This window comes from Canis lupus, chromosome 5 (genome assembly GCF_003254725.2).
Source record: "Canis lupus dingo isolate Sandy chromosome 5, ASM325472v2, whole genome shotgun sequence".
Lineage (NCBI taxonomy): Eukaryota > Metazoa > Chordata > Mammalia > Carnivora > Canidae > Canis > Canis lupus.
In genome coordinates this window covers 61,429,301-61,441,586 of record NC_064247.1, presented here as the reverse complement: position 1 = coordinate 61,441,586, position 12,286 = coordinate 61,429,301, and the positions used below count along the sequence as shown (strand labels likewise).

General features: G+C 51.3%; 1 protein-coding gene across 1 annotated transcript in view; it reads right to left on the bottom strand.

Annotated features, from left to right (window-relative positions):
* Positions 1-12,286, bottom strand: part of CAMTA1 (calmodulin binding transcription activator 1) — an 849,138-nt gene that overhangs the window by 123,075 nt on the left and 713,777 nt on the right.

Sequence of the window (12,286 nt, the reverse complement as noted above, 5' to 3'; positions counted from 1 at the left end):
TCACAGACAAACCAATCCCTGTGCCCTCTGTCTTTCCGTGTGCCCTCTGTCTTTCCATGTGCCCTCTGTCTTCCATACCTCTAGAGTCATGAGCTGGAACAGGTCAGTTTTACTGTTCCTTCGGAGGCGAGCAACTCTCCATGTGACTCTGGTTTCTGCAAAACCAAAGGTTTGAAGTGACTCCAATAACACACAAGGTCATCCCTGAGAAGATGCTTTGCTTTGTCCTTAGCATAGCTCTCTGGAGGCAGAGGGGGGCCAGGATGGAGCTGCATGGGTACCTGGAATTTTGCAACATGCCAAGGGTAGGTGAAAAATCAAAGTCACCTTCTCAGAAGTGATGGTTCCATAGGTCAGGGTGTGTTGCAGGACACCCCTGCCCTGCTCAGGTTACACAGACTTTCCCGTCCCTTATCCAGTAAACTCCCAGATGGGCCAGAACAGCACTTGGCACCCCCTCCCATTCTCCTTGTTACTTAAATACACCCCAGATGATGGAAAGCATTAAGCTGTCACTGCTGGGCGGAGGCACCTGGCAGGAAATTAATTTCTTAGCTTCTTATTAACTTTGAGGGGAGTATCTCTATTGAGCAATGCTGCCAGAATAGGGTTGACCGGGACTTCCAGCAATTTTAATATTGGAGACTGGCAGCAAAGCATGACCCACAGCCTCTCTTGCCACCTTCTCATGCTGGCATCTGGCTTAGCAAACATCTCCAGAGGTAATGGAAAGCTCCCAGCCTCTGAGACTCAGCCCCCAGTGGAAGTTCTGCTGGCACTGACAGGTGGCAATGACAAGATATTCCTGTTATGGTCTGCCACTAGAGAATGGAGGGGTCCTGGGGCTCGCTGGTGCCTGCCACGGTGGTCCCCAGGGCCTTAGCTTTCCTCAGACCAGTGGCCCCTCTCTTTGTGGCCACCTCCCTCTGGCTGCTCTCTCAAAAGGCCTACTTTCCCTTGGATGGTCCCTGCCCTGCTCCCTCCTCTCTCCAGCCTTCAATCAGGGCTCTGTGACCTCTCCTGGACTTTTGCCTCTCTCCACTCCTGGCCTTGCTCTTTCCATTACGAGATGGAACATTGACAGGCTCCATTTCTGACTCGGTGACCCTCCTTGGTTCTTTCTCTCTCCCTCTTGCTCCACCTTCTCCCGCTCCGTTCATCTTGCATCTGGCCCTGGGGGCTGCCTCCTCTGACCTTCCCACCTCATCTCTCCTTCCTACCTTCTTTTATCAGGGGACCCTTTGGCTTGGTCAGAATGGTTAGGTTCAATTTCTCTAGCAAAACCTTTGAGTCTCTCTGACCAGTTCTTGAATGTCTTTCTTCCCTAGCTAAAAACCAACTGATCTCAGCACCAGCCAAGGTTTGCCTTGAGAATCTTGGTCTCTAAATTCTTTCCTCCATCCTCAGCCCCAGATATTTCCTCCTACCTCATCTCCCCTCCCTCCTCTTTCCTTCCAGCCCATATCTATGGAGTACCTACTATGTGAGTCCTGGCATGGAGACACGGACAGCTAACCAGGACCCTGCTCCCCAGATGCTTACAGTCCCTCAGGGGCACTCATGGGGAACAAGGCAGAGTGAAATATTTGTCTGCAGAAGCAAAGGAGAGTTCTGTGGGAGAAGGGAAGGAGAGATGACACCTGGTCCTGTGTTTTCCAGCTTCCAGTCACATCTAGTTGGGAAGTCATCCTCCTCTCTCCCCTCCCCCCCTGGGAGCAAAGCACCATGGGAATATCCTGGATGCAAGCCAGGCTTAAACACAGCTTTTCAATCTCACACCTGCAGACATTTGGGGTTGCATATTCTTTTGTTATGGAGGGCTGTCCTGTGCATTGCAGGATATTTAGAAGCATCTGTGATCTCTATGACTAAAAGCCAGTAGCATCTTAGAATGGTAACACTCTCTAGACATTGCTAAATGTCCCCTGGGAAGCCAAACCTGTTGCTGTTGAGAACTACTGAGCCTCACAATGACACCAGGTTCCACTTATTCTCCAGGTACCACGTTGCTCAACTTTCAAGGTTCCAGAAGGATGGAGAGAATAAGACTGTCTTTAGAGGGAACTTAAAGGTGCTGGGGCTGGTTCTGGTCTGTTCTGGGGTTCATTTTATCATTACTTTGGCTTTTTACACATATATTTCTTTATGTCCACCATTTAATAAGAATGCTACATGGCTTTATGGTGGATGCTGCTGGGTTGTCTACCAGCATTTATTCTCCACCAAAATCCCTCACTCCCCCTGTACAGCCATGAGCCTGGGTCAGTGGGTGAGAGTGGAGTGGGTGAGTGGGTAAGGTGAGGCCCAACCAGCCAAGTGTTCTCCTATCCTTCCCATGGGGATTACTCAAGAATGAACCTATGATCCAGTTCTGGCTAGTGAGGTGACTGAAGTGTAAGTTTCGATAGGAGGGTTTCCCACTAGCAAGAGATGTAGGACCTCCCATCTTTCTCCCAACATGTTATATGGGATGTGACCCTGGACTTGGTTCTGCCATCTTGCTCCCAGCAAAAGCATGAAGTCACAATTGAAAATAGCCGAGCAAAGAGTTGGAAAACACCTGGGTCCTTGGTGACACAACCAAGCCTCTGAACTTACTAACCTCGGCCTGCACTCCCTCCAACTTTCGTTGTAGGTGATGTCACAGATGTTTTATTGCTTAGGCCAGTTTGAGTCAGGGCAATATCCCTGGGGCAGGAATATCTTGCCATGGCATCATTTGGTAAATATGGAAAAAGTCTCAATGGAAGGAGAGAAGCTAGATTGTGGCTTTCCTCCTAAAGAATCAGATCTCTCAGTCCACCTTTTTGTGCTCTCTTGTGCTGGTCAAGCTGTAAGGCCCACTGCTTTGGAGGGAGGCTGCATAGCTTCAGGGGCTCCCTGGGCTCCAGCCTCCCTAAAATCTGCAGCCAAGATCTGCATCCCAGTGTGAGATGCAAATTTCCTAAATACATTTAAATAAGTCCCTTACTTCCCTTCCTGATGTCTAATCCAAGATCAGGTGAAGAGAGAGAAAGAGAGAGAGAGAGAAAACACCTTTCTGGAAGAAATGGATGGCTCTAAATTGAAACCTGAATAACATAACAGCTTTCAAACTGGCATTTGCAATTGGGCTGAGCGAACCTAATTCCATATCAAAGGAACAGGGAAGTATTTTAATTATCTCATTCTCATAATGGAAGAAGAAACTGGTTCTGTGGGAGGTAAACACCCTAAGCCACAAGGTTTCCCTGTAAATTACAACGCTCAACTTGAGCTGACAAGGAGAGGGGACGCTTCTTCCTGTTTGATGGCGTTCCCTGACGTGTGGCCTTTTACTATAGTCATAAAAGGGCAGTAAATTAGGAAGGCGCTGTAAAATATCATCAAAACCAACTGGGATCAACCACAAGAAGCCAAATTTCCAGCCAAAGTCTTGAAAATGGGGGAGACAAAAACAGCATTAAGCCTATTACTGGGGTAGAGGCTCCTTGGTCAGGGAAGAAAGCAGGACGTCGCCTTCCAAAGGTGCAAAGTTGCAAGTCTGGAGCCATACACAAAGCAAGATGACAGGAGGCTGCAGAATTTGAGGGCCGTCCCCTCCTAGAAAATGGTCCTACTCTTTGGGGATCTGCTCAGGCTTGGTACTGGCTCCAGAGCCAACTTGGGCTGAAAGGCCCTCTTTCCATTCACCACTCAGCCAACATTTTCTTGAGGTCCTATATGTCATGCACTGGAGGTGTGGCTATAGGAGAGCAAGTTCCTGTCTGCAGAGCCCTGGTGGTACAAGCAGGTGATGTGTTAACCACACAGTCTGAAAGAATCAAGGTCGGCCAAGGTGACAATAAGGAATGACAATGGTGACGGCCACGATGGAGCACTGCCCAGGTTGCTAGGGGAGCATCTCATCTCAGAAGCAGACTCAAGGCCATTTGAGTAGTTTGGGAGCAGCTACTCTGTGCATGGGGCGGGGCTGAGTTTCTGCCCAGGCAATGGTAATAAAAGCTAATGTTGACTGTGCTAGGTAGGCCTAGGTTACAGTTTCACATGGCTTCCTGCACTGAATCTTCCTGAGAATCTTATCAGGCACTGTTATTATGATCTGTTCCACCTCAGAGCTGAGGAAATGGGCTCTGAGGAGTTAGGAAACCTGTGTCTGGTCATGGCTTCCTGTTAGAGGTTCCTGTGCTGGAACCCTGAGCAATCTCATCTCACTCTGACCAGCTCGGCTCCAACACTGAGTGTATGAATGGTTGAGACTCTTGATTCTCCATTTGTTGGATTATTTCACAATTGAAAAATTGACATCTGAGAGCAAATTTCTTTGAGGAAATCGATCCAGTCCTGGGGAAATAGTGCCTTAGACCTTAAGGGTGTGCGTGTATGTGTGTGTATGCTAACCAACGTCTTCTGGATGAATTCTCTCAGTGGGACATTCACCCCTCCTGCCTGTGTCTTCCTGAGTATGAGTGCCTGATTAGCAGAGTCAGGGTCCACCCCAAGATTTGAATACTAATCAGCCCTGAGGTCATATTTGCTCTGCTGGTATGCTGGTCTGAGAACTGAATGTAGAGGACTCAGGTCCTGTGAATTTTCCTAAGGTCCTAGTTTTCCCATTCACCCCTTGGTTCCAGGCAGGATTGATATGAGTCCCTTCAGACAGAAGGACATGTACACTTTCACAAGTCTGTACAGGGGGGATCAATAAACCTCTGAAGTTTTCCTCTTGTTTCACCTAATTGTTTGCTGCTACGTGTTTGTGCTCTGGTGCATCCTTCCCCTTTGAAGATGGGAAGGGTCCCAGCAGACAGGATCTCCTGATATTTAAAGATGGAATCTAGTGACTCCCAGCCAAGGGTGGGCCTTCCATGACCCAGGAATCTCAGTCACCTGGATGGAGGCCAAATAGCTCCAGTAGTCTCTTGGCTGGAAACAAAGCTCAAGGCCACCACAGCAGCCCATGGCTGAGACCAGAGGAGGCCCTGGCCTCATGCCCAGCCCCTTCCCTCAGCTCCCAGCAGCCACACTTTTCCCGTGGGAAGGGCTGTTTATAAAACAGAAGGAGCAGTCTTGGCCACACTTTACCCCAAGAGCTCAACTCTCCATGTCTTAGAGAGAAAACTTCACTGCAGGGGACACCCGTGGAATGGCAAGACTTATTCAGGCAACAGATTTATAATAAACAGCCTTATTTTATAGAGCCCCAAATATTTGCACAAAAATGAGCCCTTCATATAACTTGTGCCATTTATCTCTCTGCTGTCATCCGGTATATCTCTCTATTTTATTACTTTATTTTCCAGTTCCTCCCGCTTCCGTGCTCACCTCTCTCCTCTCATTTCCACTGCAGCTGTCACTCTGGCGGGCCTTGTCTCCCCTCCCTTACACGCTCTTCCTTCTGTCTGCTAGTGTCCCACCCCACCAGGGTACTTGGGCTCCCCAGAGGACCTCATCCTTTCTCTAGGATTCTAGGGAGCAACAGGAATGTGCCAGTGGGGAAGGCCCCTCACCCAAACACCCACCCGTCCCTGCCCTAGGCCTGGCCCTCCGTTTCAGCACCATGGACAACCCCAGGCCCCGTCCTTTCCAGCACCTAGGGCAGCACCAGGACCAGCCCTCATTTTCAGCACTCTGGACAGCACCGGGCAGGTCGCCGCCGTGCCCCCCCCCCCCCCCCGCCTCCCCCAAAGCACCCTGGACAGCAGGATCTTAAAAACAAAAACAAAAACAAAAACAAAAACAAAAACAAAAACAAAAACAAAAACCCCCAAACCTTTCAGCACCCTAGACAGCGCGGGGGCCCTTTTCAGCACTCTGGACAGGCGCCCGGACTGGGCTTCCTTTTCAGCACACTGGGCAGCGGCGGCATTGTCCCCTCCACGTCCTTTTTTTTTTTTTTTTTTTTTTTTCTTATTTTTTATTGGAGTTCAATTTGCCAACATATAGTATAACGCCCAGTGCTCATCCCGCCAAATGCCCCCCTCAGTGCCTCCACGCCCTTGGCCCAGGCCACTTAAACCGTCTCCCTGCCTCATCTCTTAGCGTTTCTAACGCTACAAAGTAAACCCCAAGTGGTTTCTGACCTTCTGCTACTCCAAGACACAGGCTCAATAACAGATTGGGAAGTGCATGAAGAAAGAAGCCATTTTAATTTCAAAGTTCTGCTGACATTTGAGGGCTCTCAAGGTTTATATAAACAGAACGCCCCGCTTGAAATATCACTTTGAATTCTGTTTGTGCAGTCGCGCCTCTAATGTGCTGCTGTTTTGGTTTCCCTCGGCAATGGGAGCCTTTGTGTTTTAATATTCAGAGGCACAAGAAAGCAGGAAAATTATAGCTGGGGACTCCCGGGCTTGGTTCTTCATCATCCAAGTTAAATTTGGCTGAATTGAGGGAAAACATCCTTTTAAAAGGGTGGTAAATGGGAATAATAATCTCTTACATTTACAAAACACTGGGTATTTTCAAAGCCTGCTCACATTCATTATCTTGTTAGATTTTCACAGCAATCCTGCTCAGAATGTTCCACAAATAGCTATTGTAGGTGCTATATATGAATAGCAAAGCTCAGGAAGGCCGCGTGGCAAATGGAGAAACTGAGGCTGAGGGCATGCAAGTGATTGACCTAAGGTCACCCCAAGGTGGAATGCAAGGAAGGCCAAGGCCAGGTGGCGGCCATGCCAGCCACTGTTCCTAGCAGGCTGCCCCCTGCTTCGTGTCCTTTCCCTGTCTTCAAGTGACCACCAAAGGGTTTCTCCACAAGTGGAGATGCCACTCTCTCTCAAGTGGAGATGCCACTTGAACCCTTCACTGGGGCTTCTGCCTTTTAAGAGGAATTAAAACTCAAAGCAAAATGAGAAAAATCCTTAAAATTAGCAAGAGTCTTCATTTACAGAGCATTTACTTTGTGCCAAGAAGTGTGCTATACTACATCCCTGACATGAGTTATTTCATCTGATCTTCTTAACAACTGAAAATGATTTCCATTTCGTTTAATGCCTGAGAAAACTGGTGTTCATAAGATTATAGCTAGTCAGTGTTGAGGCCATATCCACACTTGGGCAGCCTGCTCCAAAGCCTGAGCTCCCCATTAGCATGCCATGCACTTCCTATTTGTCTCTCAGGGCAGTTTTTAGCATCAGTCATGGCAGGTGTGGAGGGGTGACATGGGTGAGGTGTGAGGCCTGCTGTGCCCTTCTTGTGAGTATCCAGGTTCTTTCCCTCCGTGGGGCTGCTCCTGGAGTGAGGACCAGGTCCTGAGGCTGCTCCCTGCTTGGAATCATGCCCTTCAAGAAGAGACATTACTGGACCGCATCCCATGCATGGCCTGATCATTCACACAGCGTCACAATCACCCCAGCAAACATGCTGCTGCATGGATGGCTGAATGGCTGAATGGCTGAATGGCTGAATGAATGAATGAATGAGAGCACCTGACTCTGCATGTGTGCAGAGTGGAGCAGTTCAGTGGAAGGACATGTAACACCTGCCCCGGCTCAGCCCTATGCAGTACCCACTCTGCACAGCCCTGTCAGTGGTGACAGCCCCTGGTGGCCATGATGAAGCAGATGCAGCGGGGCCCAGGGCTTCCAGGGTTCAAGGTGAGTGAGGGTGGTGTGAGACTCTGAGGATGGCAGGAGGGTCCATCAGATAAGCCTGATTTGACGTTCATGGTCTAGTCAGGGCTGGGCAAGTTGAGGGTGGATTGTTCCAGGCTCTGTCTTCGGAGGTGGTGTCATTTATAGGTTCTTGAAATTTGTTACTGTTGATAACAGTGATGAGCCATAAATATCTCCAAGTGAGGAATGTTAATAACACAGGAGACATTTTTTAAGTGGTGGCTTTGGGGAGCCTTCAGCATGTCAGCGCCAATGGGGCCGCCGTTGTCGCTGTCATATATCTGGAAAGTTATTCCGGGAAGGTCGCCTGGTGACTCGATTGTCATTATGTACAAAATATTTCAATTTTCTAGAATAGAGTTGGTTCTGGCGTCAATGAATCTTCATCTTCTCTCCTTTTTATGTCTCTCTGTTTGTCTCTGGGGTCTGGTTTTGTGTGAGTAGGAGAAGATGGACATAAATAGGTGGCTCAGGCTGGAATGGGACACTCCACATCAGAGCTATGAAGGAGAAGAGGGTCTGGGGATGTGGGAAGAGCCCTCAAGACCCTCTGGGGGAGTAGGGGGCAGATGGGGCCAGCTTGGGACCCTAAAGGAGCCCCTTGCACACCTTTGGCCCCAATTTGTCTGCTCCAGCTAAACCAGTCCTCAGATGCAGCTTGCACCTCTGGGTTCCAGGCTTTTGTTCACGTGGTCATTTCTCCTGCCAAGTTCCCTCCCTGCCTGCCCACCCTTCAGAGTCTAGGCTGCCCCCCCCCCAACCAATCACTCTCCTCTGACCCAGAGCTGGTGTGGTGGGTGTGATTCATCTGGCACTTAATCACGTGCTTTTCCCCTGCCGCGGCTCCCATCCCCACTTGGCAACGGGGCTTAAATCTTGTTCTATTTAACTTGTCCCCAATTTGTCACCACCTCCTCGTGAGCAAGGACCATATCATATATGCTTCTGTGGTTCCCAAAGAGGCTGGCTGCTGCTGCTTCTCCTCTGTGCCTCCTCTCCCTCCTGGCAGGGCAGACCGCTGCCTGTTCCCCATGCCTCAGCGACAGCTGACCGCCTCCAGGAACCACCCCAGCCGGGCTGGGGTCCCTCCTGCATGACTGTGGGACCAGCCTGGGCTAGCCATCACTGCAGCCTGTATCCACAGCTCAGGACTCTCCTCCCTCCTTGTCTGTTCATCCCAGCCCAGCACCAGGCACACAGTGGGTCTTGAATAGATGAGCAGATAAATAGTAGCACTTCATTGGGGGATCAGATAGGATTCCAGACTTTGCTCTGCATTCCAATTCCAAGGTGAAAATAACTATGTGGCCAGACTCCAATCTCATGCCCATCCCTGGGTCATGCATGGATTAGACACAATTGCCCAATGTCTTCCTGCTCTCTCTACCCCAGGTCTACAGGGTATGGGTCTGGTTGGGCATCTGCTGATGCCATGGGGTAAGCGGTGCAAAGAATTCTAAGATGGGGTGTCTGCCTTTGGGAAACACACACTTGGAGGTGAGACAAGACTGGCACACACAGAATGATTAACAAAGAACACAGGCCCTCTGGGTGGAGAGAGGCAGCCTGGGGCGGGGGGCGGAATGGTGGGGGTTCCTGAGGAGCATGCATTACTGCAGGAGTGGGTGCTCGGCTGGAAATCTGCTCTCACAGGCTCCATGTATCACTTCCACCGCCTTCTGCTCCACTTGAACCTTTTCTTTGAAATGCCTTATTAACTTGCAAAGGGCAGTCACGTCCTCCAAGGGCCCCTGCAGGACAGCGCCAGCCCTTTGAGCGCTGGCCTTGCTTAGAGTCTGGCCTCCGCATAGTCCCCAGTCTCCTGAAATGTCAGAATGGCTCTGCCTGGCAGGCATCTCTCCACATGCCCCCAGTGAGCTCTGAGTGGGTGGGGCCATCGCGGTCACAGGCCCAGGCAGGGTGAGGCAAGGCACAGAGCGGTGAGGACCAGTGGCCATGCCAGGGCAGGTGATGGGGGAGAGGCCAGGGGCAGCCTGAGGCAGCAGCAGCCCTCGCTCTGCCTCTGTACACAAGTGCGGCTGGGGAAAGGCGTCTGGCAGGTGAGGCCAGGACGAGTCTTCAGTCACATGCAGCTACTGTCAGACTCTCATTAGCGAATTGGGCCCGGCTGTGGCTGGGCCCCCCAGGGGTCTCTTGTCTTGTTCTAATGTGGGGCACAGCTTGCCTTCTGCTCTCTCACATCACCCTAGTCAGGCTCAAGACTCAGTGGTGGGGAAACTTCCTTTTCCCTCCAGAGACTCAGGTCAGCAGTGGGACTATGCACATTTCTGGCATTCTGTTCTCAGGCCATTTAGGGAGAAAATGAAACCCTGTAGGGTTTCCCAGCTGGGGCTGGATCTTGCTTTCGAGAAGGGGCAGAGGTCCATTCTGGCTCATGCAGGGTCTGTGTGTGGCTTCAGGTACCTTCCTTCCTCTGGGCCAGAGTCAGGTACGGGCCCCTCTGTCCTCCTGCCCTGGGGCAACCATTGCTGACAGGCTCTGAGGCGGGGAGGCACTCTCCACCACTTTTGAACAACAGAAAAAAAGATCACTTGAGGTGTTGGAGATATAACCCTCTGGTCTATTGCCTTAATTCTACAGGAGAAACTAGAGTGGGGTGGAAGGTCATGGCTAATCGTGCCCAACCAGTCCTGTTCACTGCTGTGTCCTTGGTACCCAATACATATTTGTAAATTCCCTTCATTTGACCAATGTTTATTAAGCATAAATTCAGTGTGCCGTGCTGTGTATACGTGAATAGGATGGGGAGGGGCTGATGATCAAGGTGGACCCTGCCCTTGCTGGGGGGAGCTGACTGTGAGGACGGGCGGACAAGCCAAGGGGGGAAGGAAGAGAACCCAGGTGTGCCATCTCCTTCCTCAGAGTCATCGTGTGCTGAACTGGCTATGTGGGTATTTGAGAAGTCCTCATGCCTGTCTGGTGCTGCTCCTGTGTGTGTGCGTGCATGTGTATGTGTGTGTGTGTGTGTGTGTGTGCGTGTGTGTGTGCACAGTCCCTCACTGGGCTGTGTGCTAGGTCTGTGTCCCTGAGGTTCTCCAACCCAGTATTTCATTAAGAAATGTCCCAGGAACCTGCTTGCCAGGCTGTGGCCACTCAACCGCATCCTGTAACCCACTCTCAGAATAGCAGAGGACCATGCTGTGCTCCAGGTTAGCAGGCTCGGGGGCACCTAACTCGACCCTCTCATTGCACAGATGGGAAGATGAGAGAAGAAAGCCTGGGGGAGGTGAGGCCATAGTAGTGAATAATCACAGCCCCGTGCTTTGATTTACACCCCGGGAATTTTGCCCCAGGAACTCACTCATGTTCCCCGCTGCCCTGTGGGAGAACCATGCCCACTTGGCTTCACAGACAAGAAAGGGAAGCTCAGAGAGACCAAGTGACCTGCTCAAGGTCACACAGCCTGTCAGTGGAAGGGATCCAGCTAGGACTCCAGGTTGAGCTCAACATTCTCAGCAAGGTTACAGGGTCACAGGGTGGCCACAGGGACCGACTCCACGCCCTGCTCCTAGAACCCTGTTCTTCTCTCTGCTTGCACTCTGGCTTCTGCAGGGCTGGGCTGGGCCGGAAGAAAGGAGCTTTGAGGGCAGGCCAGAGACCCCTGGGCAACCCTTGGGGGGCTGGAGGCCAGGGCCAGGGCTCCCCTCCTGCTGCTGCCAGGCTCCCACTCAGAGGGGCTTTGATTTGCTGTTAACACCCAAAGTTGAGCGGAGTATCATGAATCATTCATGAAGGTACTCCAACGAGATCATTATTTTGAGTGTTGAGTGTCAGGAAAACAGTGTCTGACGGGTAAACATGATGTCTGATGACACAACAGCCGATGGGGTGACCCGGCAGCCGGGCACCTGCCAAGCTGCTGGGAATTTTTAAACATTTGGAAAAAAAATCCAACCCTGGCTCAGGGAAGAGCAGCAGACTCATCATAAATCCCTCATCTGCTGTTGGGGCCAGGAGGCAGGGAGGCAGGGAGGAGGGACATCTTCTGGCAGGAAGTGACTCAGCGTTGCCCCCAGCCCCATGCGGGCCTCCTTTCCGCTGCTCTGAGGTGGGCTGCTCAGCCCGGGGGGCTCCTGCCCTGGCTTTCTTTTAGAATTTCCCCATAGATTGTCTTCTGGAAAAGGCCACGGAGGCCTCCAGCTCCCGTCCATCCACCTCGGACCGTGCCACCCTCCCATTCCCTGGGCTGGACCTGTGGCTGGCCGAGGCCCCCGGCCCCCTACGTGCCTGGCCATGTTGAAGTCACTTTCTAGCAGATGACAGCTTGTCAATAGCCTCACTACCTGCATTATTTAAGCAGAACAAGGTGAACCTCGGCTGCACCCTTGAGTGCAGATCAAATTGATGGGCAGAGTGGAAGCTACAAGCAATTAGATTTTCTAAAGAGGAAGGGATGCTGAGGGGACTGGCATGGGCCAAAGGGGATCCTGCTGGCAGGGTGGGGCTGGCCCCCTTCTCTTCTACCAGCCTCTCACGGTGCCCATCTGCCCTTCCCTGTTGAGGCAAGTCTTCATGTCACCTAGTTGTGAGCCCCGCCATGCCCTCTCCCACTCCTGGAGGCCCTGGCTCTTATGAATGGGATGACAAAGACACATACCTGCCCCCAGAAGAGGGTCCCCCCCAACACTGAGACTTTCCCAGGAACTGGGTCTAGAAGGCTCTGCCCT